Source organism: Cryptomeria japonica, chromosome 10 (assembly GCF_030272615.1).
Source record: "Cryptomeria japonica chromosome 10, Sugi_1.0, whole genome shotgun sequence".
Classification (NCBI taxonomy): Eukaryota; Viridiplantae; Streptophyta; class Pinopsida; order Cupressales; family Cupressaceae; genus Cryptomeria; species Cryptomeria japonica.
In genome coordinates, this window is record NC_081414.1 from 563,430,831 (window position 1) to 563,443,816 (window position 12,986).

The following is a 12,986-nucleotide window of genomic DNA, read 5'->3' on the forward strand; positions in this document are numbered from 1 at the left end:
GCAATCAGAGATAAGTATTGTAATCAAAACATTGTGTTAAAGCATAATCAGATCTGAGGATCTTTCTTGTTGGGTTTTTCCTCCTAGGAGGTTTTCCCAGGGTACTTGTGTGTTGTGTGTTCATTTTGTTCATTTCTCTACTTTTGCTTAATTCTGGAAATTCCTAAACACTAATAGCAATTAATATTAATCTGGAAATTAAGATAAATTTCTATTTCCTGAGTATTGTATTAATCTAAAAGACTAAAATCAACATGCAACGTTTCTTGCAGGGTTGGTTTTGGGATTTGGAAACGGAAACTTTCAGATCTTGGGTGAGAGGACAGAATCCCCCTCATCTACACTACATTTATTTGTCTAGGAAGCTCATATCTTGCCAAAAAGGGCCAATTTTCTGAGTTTTGCAACTGCTACAGCAAGGAGACAATCTGATTTTCAGATCACAGCAGGTTTAGAAGTCATTTCAGACTCTATTTTATTAATTTGGTTCAGCTATTCATCCTCCAGCTGAATTGTACCATTTGGAGACAGCCTGGGACACCAAAGAAATAAATTGGAGGGTTTTAACTAGAATTTTTGTTACAAAAATCATTGTTAAGGGCTAATAAGAAGAATTCCAGTGTCTATTTGGGGGAATTGATTCATACTGGAGCTATAGGAGCAAACCAATGGGTAAAGAGCACACCAAAATGGAGCTTCTCCTGGTAAGAAGTTGGAATTTCATCTGGGTCTACATAATTCTTCGTCAATTGTTTTTGATAATTCATGTTAGGGTCAATAAAACATTTTGGAGCTGTTGTCTCATTGTGGAAGCTCCAATTTCATCATATTCTTCAATTCAGGCAGTAGAATAAGCCTTACCAAGCAAGCTCAAGACACTTGGTATGTTAGTTGGCTTTGAATGATAGCATTTAACTATTCTTTGAAATTATTCATTGCTGATAAATAAATCAGAAGTCTGAAAATTTTATTCCAGTCAGTATTTCTTTATGTATTGCATTTGTACTCATTCTACATTGTCAAGTTTCAAGCATTAATCTCAAAAATCCAAAAAAACGCATACGCTGGCCAAAAAACTGAATTAAACAAACAAATCAGCAATCCATTCAGTGGTGGGTATCTTTCACTTTGCTTGATCAAATAACTTGCTCCTATGACCCTATTGTCAAACAAAACATGGTCAATAAACTCTGGGCTTCATATGTAATATCCCCAACTGGGGCTTAACTTAATTTGCCCTAGAATTCCTAAATGAGGTATAGATTAAGAACCATAATATTGGATAAATATGTAACTGCTGTTTAACATATCTTCTGAATCTGCAACTCTTATCAGGTCAAATGCTTAACTTTGTTGTAGATCCAAAATACTCAGATCAGAATATAAATTGCTGTCTTAATTTAATAATGCTGAGACTGTAATTCCTTGCTTTTAGCCAATGCTGATCTTTGTTCTTCAATGCCTCCTTGAATACATGGGTGCTGTTCTCTTACATCCCTTCATCGGGCTTGGAAGGTTATGTCCTCTCCCAAAGTGGTGACTATTTAATTAAGTTGCTGTCCCTTCAACAGTGGACACCACTCCATTGTTAATCACACCCTTCACTTAATCGCTGTCTCCTTAATCTTATTTGCATTAACCATTAGTTTATTAATCGCTGTGATTATGAGAGCCTTGATTACCTATCGCTGCCTCTGATAATTAAGCCTACATGCTGCGATTACTTAGTCTCTTCAATTAAAGATTGTCATTGCCTTTAGTTTGTTTCAATCGCTGACCATATTGGGGGTTAATATTATTTTTTATTACCACATTATGATCTTACCATTCTATCGTTATCTGCAGTAATAAATCGATGTTCCACAATAGTCATTTTGGTGTATATTATCATAAGCATCGGGGTTGAATTGGATCGATACAATAGAGTCAGTATTTTCTTTCTATTTGCCTTGCCTTGATTAGATTAAGAAAATTGTGAAGTCTTACGGAGTAAGACAATTTGATGATTAATAGGTTATAACTGGGGTCATGACATCATACCCATAGAAAGCCATGAATGGCATCATCCTGATTGACATGTGATATGTGGTGTTATAACAATACTTCCCTAGATGGAGCTATTTAATCTGTGTCTTTTGTTGATCAGCAAAATAATTCCTCAAGTAACCTTCCACCCATTTGTTTACAATCTTTGTTCACCAATTTGTCTGTGGATGATAGCTAGTACCAATTGTGAGCTTGATTCCAGCCAATTGAAAAAGAACTTGTCAAAACAAGCTCAATAATTGACTATCTCTATCACTTATACTGCTCTTGGGTAATCCATGGAGTCTCAGCACATCCTTAAAAAGGAGTTTAGCAACTTGTGGTCATTAAAATTTTTAGAAATAGCAAACAAATGTGAATACTAAATGAGTCTATATACAACAACATATACGAAATCCATTGAAACACTTTCCTACTTTTTCTCTAAAAAAGGTAAGGGTTGCGAAAGACCTGAAAATGTTTTCTAAAATTAATTTATTTGATGAACAACACATTCTCTTGAACAAGCATAGTAAAATTTATAAGTTTTGAAATACCCAATGTCTTGTTCAATGAAATGTTTAAAACCTCTTTAAGGTAGTGTCCGTAATGGAATGTCACTGAAAACCTTACTATGCTTGTTCAAGACATTCTGTACACCTATGTAATTTCTTACCTATAGAAAATTTTATATAGTCACCAAGAATTGAGCTACCCACGTTGCTTGTCCATTACAAAAGATTCTCTCCATTCTTTTAGCAAATACAGCCCTCAATTCTCCATTTGTCATTTCACAAAGTGCCACTTCTTTCCCTTCAAACTAAAACTTTACTTCCATGGTCTTGAAATTCTATGAAATCTCCCAATGAGTGCAACCACTAGATATCCAATACCATATTTGTATCTCCTATAGTGACAACATGAAATCATCCTTCGTATCCTCTCCCCCCAAGTTCAGACTCAATTGAGACATCTTTCTAGAACATTGGATAGAAAAACCATTGACAACTATCACATTGAAGCCTTTAAAATATTCTATTTCGAGACCTCATTTTGTTACTAGTCCCTCGTCTATGAAATTATAAGTAGCACCCATGTCAATGAGTATTGTAACCCTTTGACCTTGCAAAACACCATGGATTCGAAAAGGATTGTGCCTTGGTGTACCAAAGAGTTTTGCAAGACTACCTCTTGAAATTTCACCTTCTTTCGATCAATCTCTTTCTTCTTTAGTTACCAATTCGAGTTATTCTTCTTCAATCTGTAAATCAACCTCTTTGAGACCCAATTCATCTTCAGATCTTACCTCAAAGTAATGCAGCTACGCTTTCTCAAGACACCTATATGTCCAAGTGACCAAGACTCCTTGAAGTTGAAGGATAACTTCTTCCTCCTCAATTCATTCTTTGCCTACATATATGGCTTTGATGGATAGTTATTGAGCTGCTATACATTTTTATGAAAATGCTTCTTTGGAGGGAAAGTCTTTATTTGAAACTTTTCCTTGGCAAAGAAGTCTAAGTGCCAAAGTTCGTTTGATTGCCTCTTGTAGGGAAGGAGGCTCAAAGGCCTAACGAATCCTTTCAGATTCTCAATTAACCCCTCAATGAAGAGCATAGACAACCTTCTCTTCATAATATCAAACACTGTTACAAAACACTAATGAAATTCAGCTACACAATTTTCCATTAAACCATACCGCGAGCTATGCCAAATCTTTGAAGCAAACACCACAAGAGATAAATGCCAACATAATATAATTTTCCACATACAAAAGACTTGAATCGAATTTTTATAGAAAGAATTCTCCTTTGCGTTTACGAAACCTAATAATGTAAGGATAGACCTACTAGACAACCACGTCTAGAATTGCTTCTAAAAGGATGTGGAATCATTTCAAATTGATGCAAAAGCAAAGATGCTAGCTCTATTTGTATGTGGAAAGATGATCTCTCAAATGTAGCACCCTTGTTTTTTTGTTCAAGTAACATAGACGTGGTTTCAGAAAAGAATGCAATACTATAAAAAGCATATCGGTACCTAATTGTACCACTAAGTCCTAACCAAACAACAACCATGGGAGAGGGTGTTACCCATCTACAAAACCAAGTTGTTTGTCACTTATTCAACACAATCTTTTAAAATTTTAGTGTGTCCCACCAATCCCTTGCCTTGTGACATTTGGTCTTTAAAGGACAAGATCCAGTATGATGGCACAAAACTGTGAAAAAATATGTTGTACAATGATTAAGGTTTGTGAAGAAAAATATATAAGCTTAATATATGAAGGTGGTCCAATCTCTACTATTATCTCTATGTGAAAATAGCTCTGATATCGCCCATTAATGGGCCGGATCGGGTTAATCCGGTAGGCATTGGGGAGAGAGTGGTTGAGTGGATACCCCCGGAAGATGGATGGACAAAGATCAATTTCGATGGTGCGTCCAAGGGTAACCCGGGGCCGTCAAGTGCTGGGTGTGTTGAGAAGAACTTTCTACGGGTCAAAATTGGTGAAGGATGGCAAAGGTTGCCAAATGGTCCCAACAACGAAGTTGAGGCCAAAGCGGTCGTTCTTTCTGTACTTCTAGCTCGTAGATTAGGGGTGACCAAGCTACATCTGGAAGGGGACTCCCTAGTGATCATTAATGCAATCATCTGTGGTAGCTCGCTAAGTTGGAAAATTTAGTCGTGATATTGACATGATCACATCAAGCTTGAAGCTTTTTGAAGACTTCCAAATATCCCACACTCTTCGAGGTGGCAATTTGGAGGCAAATAGATGTGCAAACGAGGCTTTGGATTTGGAGGTTGGTGTGATGAGAATATCAATGCCCGAGTAGATGTGGTATCTTGGGGCTGATTTTTGATAGATACTATCTGTTACCATTGAGGTGACGAGCATTTAATGTTGCGTTTTGAGTGCATCTTGGCAGCGGTACGGGTTAACAGTCTGTGGTGTTCGTCATTCCTGCACGTTGTGGGTAGTTTTATCGGGCAAGGTGGCGGAGTTCGAGAGATGGCCAGATGTGATGTACACTTGAAAGGAGTACTCGCATTAATGGTGTGCAATCGGGGAATGTTTCAAGGATATCAAAGGATAATGTGCATTTAAGAAGGGAGTTATCGTGTTAAGGAAGCAAAGTTTGATCTTGGTTATTGAGCGTAAGAGTAGTGAGCCTTTGGTAAGGTAGTGCAGGAGTGTTGGTAGTGCAGGTTTTGTGCATTGGCACAGTGATGGAGCCGAACTTTTCTCTTAGGGCAACGCGTCCTATGGTGGCCTTTTGGGATGCAATCTCTGATGAGCGTCTCTCAAATGTCTTCAGGTTTGAAGACCGAGACTTTCTCAACGGAGTGAAGATTGTGCTCGCTGATGAATACATGGAAGGGGATTCAAATACCGTACTAACGTGGATATAGCATCCATGTTTGCTGCGTGGGCCTTTGAGTTGGTAGGGGTGGATCGTGTTCACTAGTTGGTCTCGAATGGTGTGAAGGAAGAATGGAGAGACGACTTGGCGAACTTCATTCGGATGGCGAAGGATGGGGAAGGCTTTGTTTGCCCGAATGGCATGTGGCTGCATTCGTGCGAATTTCAACCCCCTTTACGCCCGTTTCTTTTATGGAGTGCGAACTGTAGTAAGGAAGTTCGCAGGGCTTCGGCCCAAATTGGTATGCATGGAGTGCAGGAATACATCAGGGCGTGGGAAAATGCTGAAATCCGACTAGAGTTGGAAAAATGGAGCCCCTCTCTTGGAAGGAGACTGGGCGGGGACTCAAGCTCGGGTTCCTCTCCGAAGAAAAAACATGGAAGGCCTCAAGGCTCCAAGAACACCATGGGTGGTAGGTCGCTGTGGATTGGCTTCCCCCCGGAAGCCCATGATGACCATGTCGACAAGGAGGATCGGCGTGAACATGCTATGGAAAGATGCGAGAAAGGCAAGGAGATTGTAGTGGTTAATGCACCACAGTAGTTTATGTTTTGTTGGTTTTTGTTTTGATTATTTAGCCAGCCTTCATATGTAATTATCAGACAGCATGTGTTTAGTTTTTTGGTGGCTGGTGTTTTGGTGGTCTCTTTTTGCTGCAAATCATATGTAATAGACTGTTTTTGACATATCAATATAAAGTACCATTTACCGATCGAAAAAAAAAATAGATCTAATATCCATTTCATTTACAGCATAAGCAGTAGCTGGAATCCATTCAATACTAACTTAACAATTCTGCTGAGGAAAGTTGGAATCCATTCAATACTAACTTAACAATTCTGCTGAGAAAATTGTCACAACAATAACCTCAAGAACAAGGAAAACAAAATAAACAAAAAACTTTAAATGAACAAATAAACATAAAATTCATTTCACAGTTCAAAATATCTCTAAATGAAGGAACAAATAGGGACCTAACACTAGTTCATATATGAAAACAGCCATATGCATTCATTTAAACAGATAACAACAAAATTGTTTTAGAATGAAATAAAACACAACAAACAATGATCTCCCTTCGTAGAGATTCCCCAAAAAAACTAACTGAAACGATCGGAAGTGACTCCTCAAGATTCTGCAAAACTGTGTCGTGCTGTCGACGATGCCGATAAGACTTAAGGGGCAGAGTTTGCAGGAAAAAAATTACGAAACCCTACCAAAACCGAACTTTTTTTAAAATGAGACAAACCAAATCCAATCTCCCTACAACTACTGCTTCAATCTTTCATAATAAACGAAAAGTCGATCTAAATTACCGGGGTTTTAGAGCTACTAGTTTCTTGAGCTCGAGACAAGATTTTTGCAGCCTTTTAAACGAAAACTTTAGTTGCGAGTTCAAATTTGTTTTTTCGGCGTGAGGCGAGGAGTGTTTCAACCGCCTAAAATTTGCTTTTACCGGCCTGAGACAATTTTCTGGGTGAACGCTGCTACAAAATATATCCAGGTAACAGCAAACAGCGACCCAGATGTTGTTCACGGCAACTTGTTTCCATCTCAGTTTTTAAATTATATGCAATCGAACTCATTTTCCTCCATTTTTCATAATTTTAAATTTCATCTAGTCCAGAATTTTCTTTAATTTGTAATTTTTATTTTTAACAAAATATTTAATACTTTTCATTTGATTGCATGAAAATAATTATTTTAAATAAATTACATCTACATTATTAATCTAAAAAAATTTCTTATTTATCTATCATATCTCTTATATTCTACCAAAATATTTTCAAACAATTTCAACCATAGATTCATTAAATGAATTAACATCGTTCATCCCTATTTTCAAAAATTACAAATTTATAAATTGAGTTGCAATCTTTCAAAAACAGATGAATCAACTTTGACAAGAATATGTTGCTTAAATTATATAGAATTCTTTCCAACAACTACATAATATCCATAAAATTAAAAAAAATTAAAAAATTGAACTTATTCTTATAACCGATAGAATGTGCATTTGATATCATTTGCCTTAGTTTAAGTTCATTGAGCTCAACCCAAGGTTTGCTCATACTTTTCATTAGAAAGATTGTTTATGTTTATTATTTGTAATAATTAATACAAGTCACATCATCATCTCCAATTTGACTAGTTGGTGTTTCAAGCACCACCTAGTCTAGATATGCATGGACAAACAAGTTTCTAAGCAATAAGATCATAAAGTTCAAGGCCACCATTCCAAGATCAAGGCCACATAGAGGTTCAAGGTCATGAATATCAAGATTAGGGTCATTCATGCAATTTTAACTATTGACAAAGTACAGTTCATATTATAGTATGTCATGGTCTCGTTTTTGTAAATTTGATAGTAGATTCCTATAATGGATTGCATGATGTGCACTACAACAAAATATTGTTTATTACACGTAAGGCTAAGAGAATTTATTGTTGGAATGATAAAGAACTCATCATAAAGTTGTAGACTTCAAGGATCAACCAAAAGCAAATGGTGCAACATGATCTTGTATGAACAATGAGATTGCAAATCCTATGAATTGATATGATTGAGATATGATACAATGTACAAATGAGCCTTGCTTATATAGGCAAGGTGATGAGGTAGGATTATTACTACCCTCAATACAAACATTAAATGCATAATGATTAATGCATAAAGCAAATATTAAATAATGTGGCATGGCCCATATCTTCTAAAATGCCACCTAGAATAATTAACATGATCCTATGAACAATATTAAATGACAAGCTACATAAAGTAACTTTGTGACAACTAACTTAAATGCAAGCTAGCTCCTAAGTTAGCCTATCATGTGAATAGGTTCTAACTTTGAACTAGTTAGGATGTAACCACATTCACACCAACATTTACCCCTCTTTATCAAAATGTTAATATATTTTAAGTATTGTTTGTGTACACTTAGTTCTTTTACCTAAGCTAATTGTGTCTTGGGTTGTCATAATAAATATACTACCTTGTATATTTTAATATAGGGTGTTTATTTTCCTATATAAATGTGTGAAACTAGTATTTATGCACCTTTGTATTTTTACCTTGATGTTTATCCTTCTATTTTTTGTTATGAAAAATATTATATTTCTAGTTGTCTAATTCTTACTCTTAATTCAATTTGTATTTGTTAGAATTTTGATTATCCTTTCATACTTTCATTTTTATATGCTTATTTGGATCAAGCTCTATAATCTGCCCTTGGTTATGTGGAATGTTCAACTCATTAGTTTGTTGATCAATTAAGTGGGAACCTTTGTTAAGCTTGATTTAAAAGAGGTGGATATTGTTCAAAGGTATGTTGGGGTTTGTGTCATGGTAGACTTATCCAAACCTCTATTTCATTCAATATGGATCCAATCTTCTTTTGGTTCTTGGACTCGATTTTAAATTATGAAGGGCTTCCATTTTTATGTTTTCATTATAATAATTTGGAACACAAAATAGAGGCTTGTGCTCTCTAGAGAGAGACTAAAACTAGGCAAGGTTAGCCTTAAAAAATGTATTAGGAAGGTCGTATCTCCAGATGGTGATTTCATTTGGAGAAATCATGGTAAGTTTATGGAGCCTCAACCTATTGTGGATCTTGATCTAGTTCAGCCTCTAGATTCTTCTATTTCAAAGCAACCTTCGAAGTTGTTTCCCCCTGTGATTGATAATATTTCTGATATTCCATCAGAGGCGAAGGAGGATGGACTTGAATTATAAGGCACTTTTCCTTTCATGGAGGGTATGGATGATATGATTTCAAAAATTTTGGATAACGATTTTGTTGTGGCTCCCCCCCCCGCCAAAATATGGGATCTCTGAGATGGTGAGTAGCAAATCCAAACCTAATTGTGGCATTTATAAGAAGAAAAAGGGTTGAAAGTTTGAGGTTGAAAAACTTTGTATTTTAGACAAGGAAGAGATTAAGGAACATTCACAATGGAGGATGAATTCTCTCCTATTGTGTAAGATAAGAGTTTAGTTTGGTTTTGATTTTTAGTCCCGATCTTTAGCGATTACCTTCTTTTGTAGTTGATTGTGTTTTTGGCTTGGCTTCTTTTATGTTCTTCTAGTAGTCTCTTTAAGATTCTTCTCTCTTCTTTGGAACTTTTCTTCTCTTCCTCGCCTTTTTTTCTTAGCTTCCTGCCTAATAGGCTTGATGTAACTCCATTCTTTTATGTTTTAATAAAAGGGAGTGGACCCTCACACCACAAATTACGTATCAAAAGAATAATCTATGTCCATTCTCATTCTTCCTACTATTTTGGGACCTATCACATTTTAAAAATAGTTTGTCATGATGTCAGGGCATTTTACATATAATGTTTTATTGGGGCATAAATGGATTCGTACAACGAAAAATAGATTCATATACTCTATGTATCAAAAACCATAGTTCCCCTATCAAGACAAAGTTTATATTATTTACAGTGATGAATACTCATTTAGTCAATGTCAAATGATTGAGGAATCAAAGTGTTGATGGGTTTGTCTGTACACCAACATGTAAGATAAAAAAATTACTAACAAATTTATCACACCTTAAAACAGACTTAAGTTATAGAATAGAACTTAATAGCCCCGAGTATTTGATTATCAAGTCTCGACGTATGAGATAATGCAATTATTAACCATGGAAGCTATTTTTACAAAGAGACTTGCATTCTTGGACTAATAAATAGGGTTGTGTTTGAAAAGGTAAAATGATTTATAAATCAAATCCTTGAATAACCATTCAATATTCAATTTTATTGATGTTAGTTGTAATTTGAGATTTGTTTAATTATAAAAGAAATAGAAAAAGAAAGGTACAAGAAGGAAAGGGTTTAGGAATCCTTGATTTGGAAGTTCATCAAAATAATTAGATGGATGAATATAAAAATTATAAATTGACTATCATTTACTTAAACAAACATTATCAAAACCAAAGAAAGTAAGTGTAAGCTAAAGATAATTTCCAAATTATAAAATAAACAAATATTTGAGAATGACATAATTTAAAGATATATTTCATAATTATAAAGTAAATGGTCTATCTTATTGCAAAAAAATACTTATAATCAACAAATGTTTGGTGACCTAAACTTGAAACTTATATGATACACATTTATTACAATTCTCGACAAAAATCCACTATCAAGCGGAAAGCAAGAAGAAAAATGAAAAGAATAAATTATATCATAGAAAATACATAATAATCAACTTTCAACTCCCTCACAATAGTCAATAGATTCTCATTATATAAAGAAAGTCATTGTTGGCATTTTATGTACCCCTTGTAGCCCATCAATAATAATTGATCTAAGAAATCCTATATGGGCCAAAAAAAATTGTCCTTGCCTTACCTTTTGTCTTCTCCTTTGTTTAAATGGTTGTAGAAGTTGATGATCACTTTTGAAGTTTTACAATTGATTCTTGACTAATTTTCAAACTCAACTTGTTAAGAAGCCAAATGGGTACTCAAATTACAAATTGGTAGATTTTGGATCAAATTTGAGCAGGTTATGGAGTTGAAAAGTTTTAGCTCATGTCTAGATTGTGAAATTTCTTACATGTCTCAAATCCCCTTAAACTCTGAGTAAGTTCTTAAGGACTTCAATCTCCCACCAACTGCTAGGTTATTTTACACTTGCAAAACTTCATGTTGTGGCATCATAAATGACATAGGAGTGTCCCTGAGGATCTCAACATGAAGTTAGTACTAAAAGCATGCAAACTCTTTCCAAGCCTTGCAAATCATATGGAGCTTGTTATGTGATGGATCTAAGACCGAACGACACTCAAATAGGTCTGTACCTATTCACACCTAGATTTAGACCCTCATTAAATAGTCAAAGCATGTGCATACATTATATCAACAACAAGGCTTGGGAGGTTGATACATATCACTGCTAATGTTGGAATCCGATATTTAAATACTTAAGAGGCATAGGAAATCATCAAGTGTAGTAGATAGGGAAAGATCGATCAAGAGGCTTCCTATTTTATTATTTTCTCTAGAATAAGCCCATGGAAATTTGTAAGTTTGCATGCAAAGGCATGTGGGCATGTAGTCATTTTTGTTTTCATCAATAAAACTCCATGTTATTATTTGCATTCAAATTCTTTGTTGTGTTTATGTGCATGTTTGGGTTCCAAGGTTGGATATTCCATTTCAAACCTTATAACCTTTACTACGTCAACTGGTATGAGAGCAAGATTCAAGCTTATGGAGGTGGGAATTCTATAAGATCTTTGGTGTGGACAAATTGCTCACTAGAGGCATGTTGCAAGTGTTGTCAATCTATCACCAAAGTGAGGTAGTTACAACATTGAATCGAATCATTGAATTGAGGTAGTCGTGCCTAGTTCAAAAGGAGAGATATCGTCGAGAAGGATGTCAATAATGGATAATGTCACCAGAAGAGTAGAGGAAGTGACGGAAATGATAAGAGCCATTAAAAACCAACTAGATGTTGTTGAAGGAGACTGGAGAAAGGGCATAAACAAGAGACCAAAAGAGGAGGGTAATGATGAAGAGTTGAGGGTACAAGAGTGAGATGACAAAATCCTATAGAAGGAGGAGTCAACCTAGATCAAGATGATGAAGGAGACCACTAGGATTGGAAATAGTTTAAGAATTTAGATTCCTAGTTATGCCAAAAGCCTAAATTTGGAGGTGTTGATTGACTAGATAAATGAGATGGAGTACTTCAAAATTGAGGAGATTGAAGATCCAAAGCAAGTAAGGTTCACCAAAACCAAGTTGAAGTGACTAATGAGTCTAAACAATGGCTCTACTTTTATAAATTTATGATATAATACTCCTACTCAGGTCTTATGATTAGATGACATTTGGATTATAATGTTTTCCTAAGATGATACCTTTCAAGTGTTTTTTGACATTGGTTTAAACTATACCTAAGGGTGTCATATAGTGGTTTTAAATGATCTGTCTATGCAAATATCTAAAGTTAATTATAAATATGGTTTATGTTATATCATGTTAGCATTGGTGTATACACATGTTGTTGTGTGTGTTAACATCTTGATGCAGGGTCAACAAAGGTGAGGAAAAGACAGATGGCGGTTCAAAAGATCACCAAGTGTGTAACCGCAATGCAGACCCAGTCAAGGAAATGCAGTTATGATCAGGATCATTAGACCGATTCTTCAGTAGATTGATTAATGAAAACATTTATAACTACTCTTAGTGGATCTTAGATCTAGGAGGTGGTCATGCTATATTTTCTTAGCTGTAGGACAGGTGTTGTTCCATTGTCCTGTGCTGACTTCTTCTTCTTATTTTTTTAAATAAATTTTGTTCACCTATTCCGTAGGGATGTGGGCAGTTAGTTATAAGTTTGTTATAATCTTTCCTATAAATAAAAGGGATCTCTCTCCTCTCCAGGATAGCAGAGAAAAAGATAGTATTTTGTAATACACAGTTTTCTGGTGTTATGTATGTATTTTCCAGTAAACATGAAATAAATAGATCAAGGTAATTTTGGATAATCAGATAAGTGTAATATGAAGTT

At 35.2% G+C, this 12,986-nt stretch overlaps 1 protein-coding gene across 3 annotated transcripts in view; it reads right to left on the bottom strand.

Moving 5' to 3' along the window:
• Positions 1–7,019, bottom strand: part of LOC131060730 (NADPH-dependent diflavin oxidoreductase 1) — a 263,737-nt gene extending 256,718 nt beyond the window's left edge. For 2 of the 3 annotated variants that reach the window (XM_057994083.2, XM_057994081.2), the window contains exon 1: positions 6,770–7,019. The gene's annotated coding sequence lies outside the window, so the exon portion shown is untranslated. Of the gene's footprint in view, positions 1–6,558; positions 6,667–6,769 lie in introns of those variants that run through there. The other variant, XM_057994082.2, reaches the window with a different exon arrangement.
• Between the last annotated feature and the right edge of the window lie 5,967 nt (positions 7,020–12,986).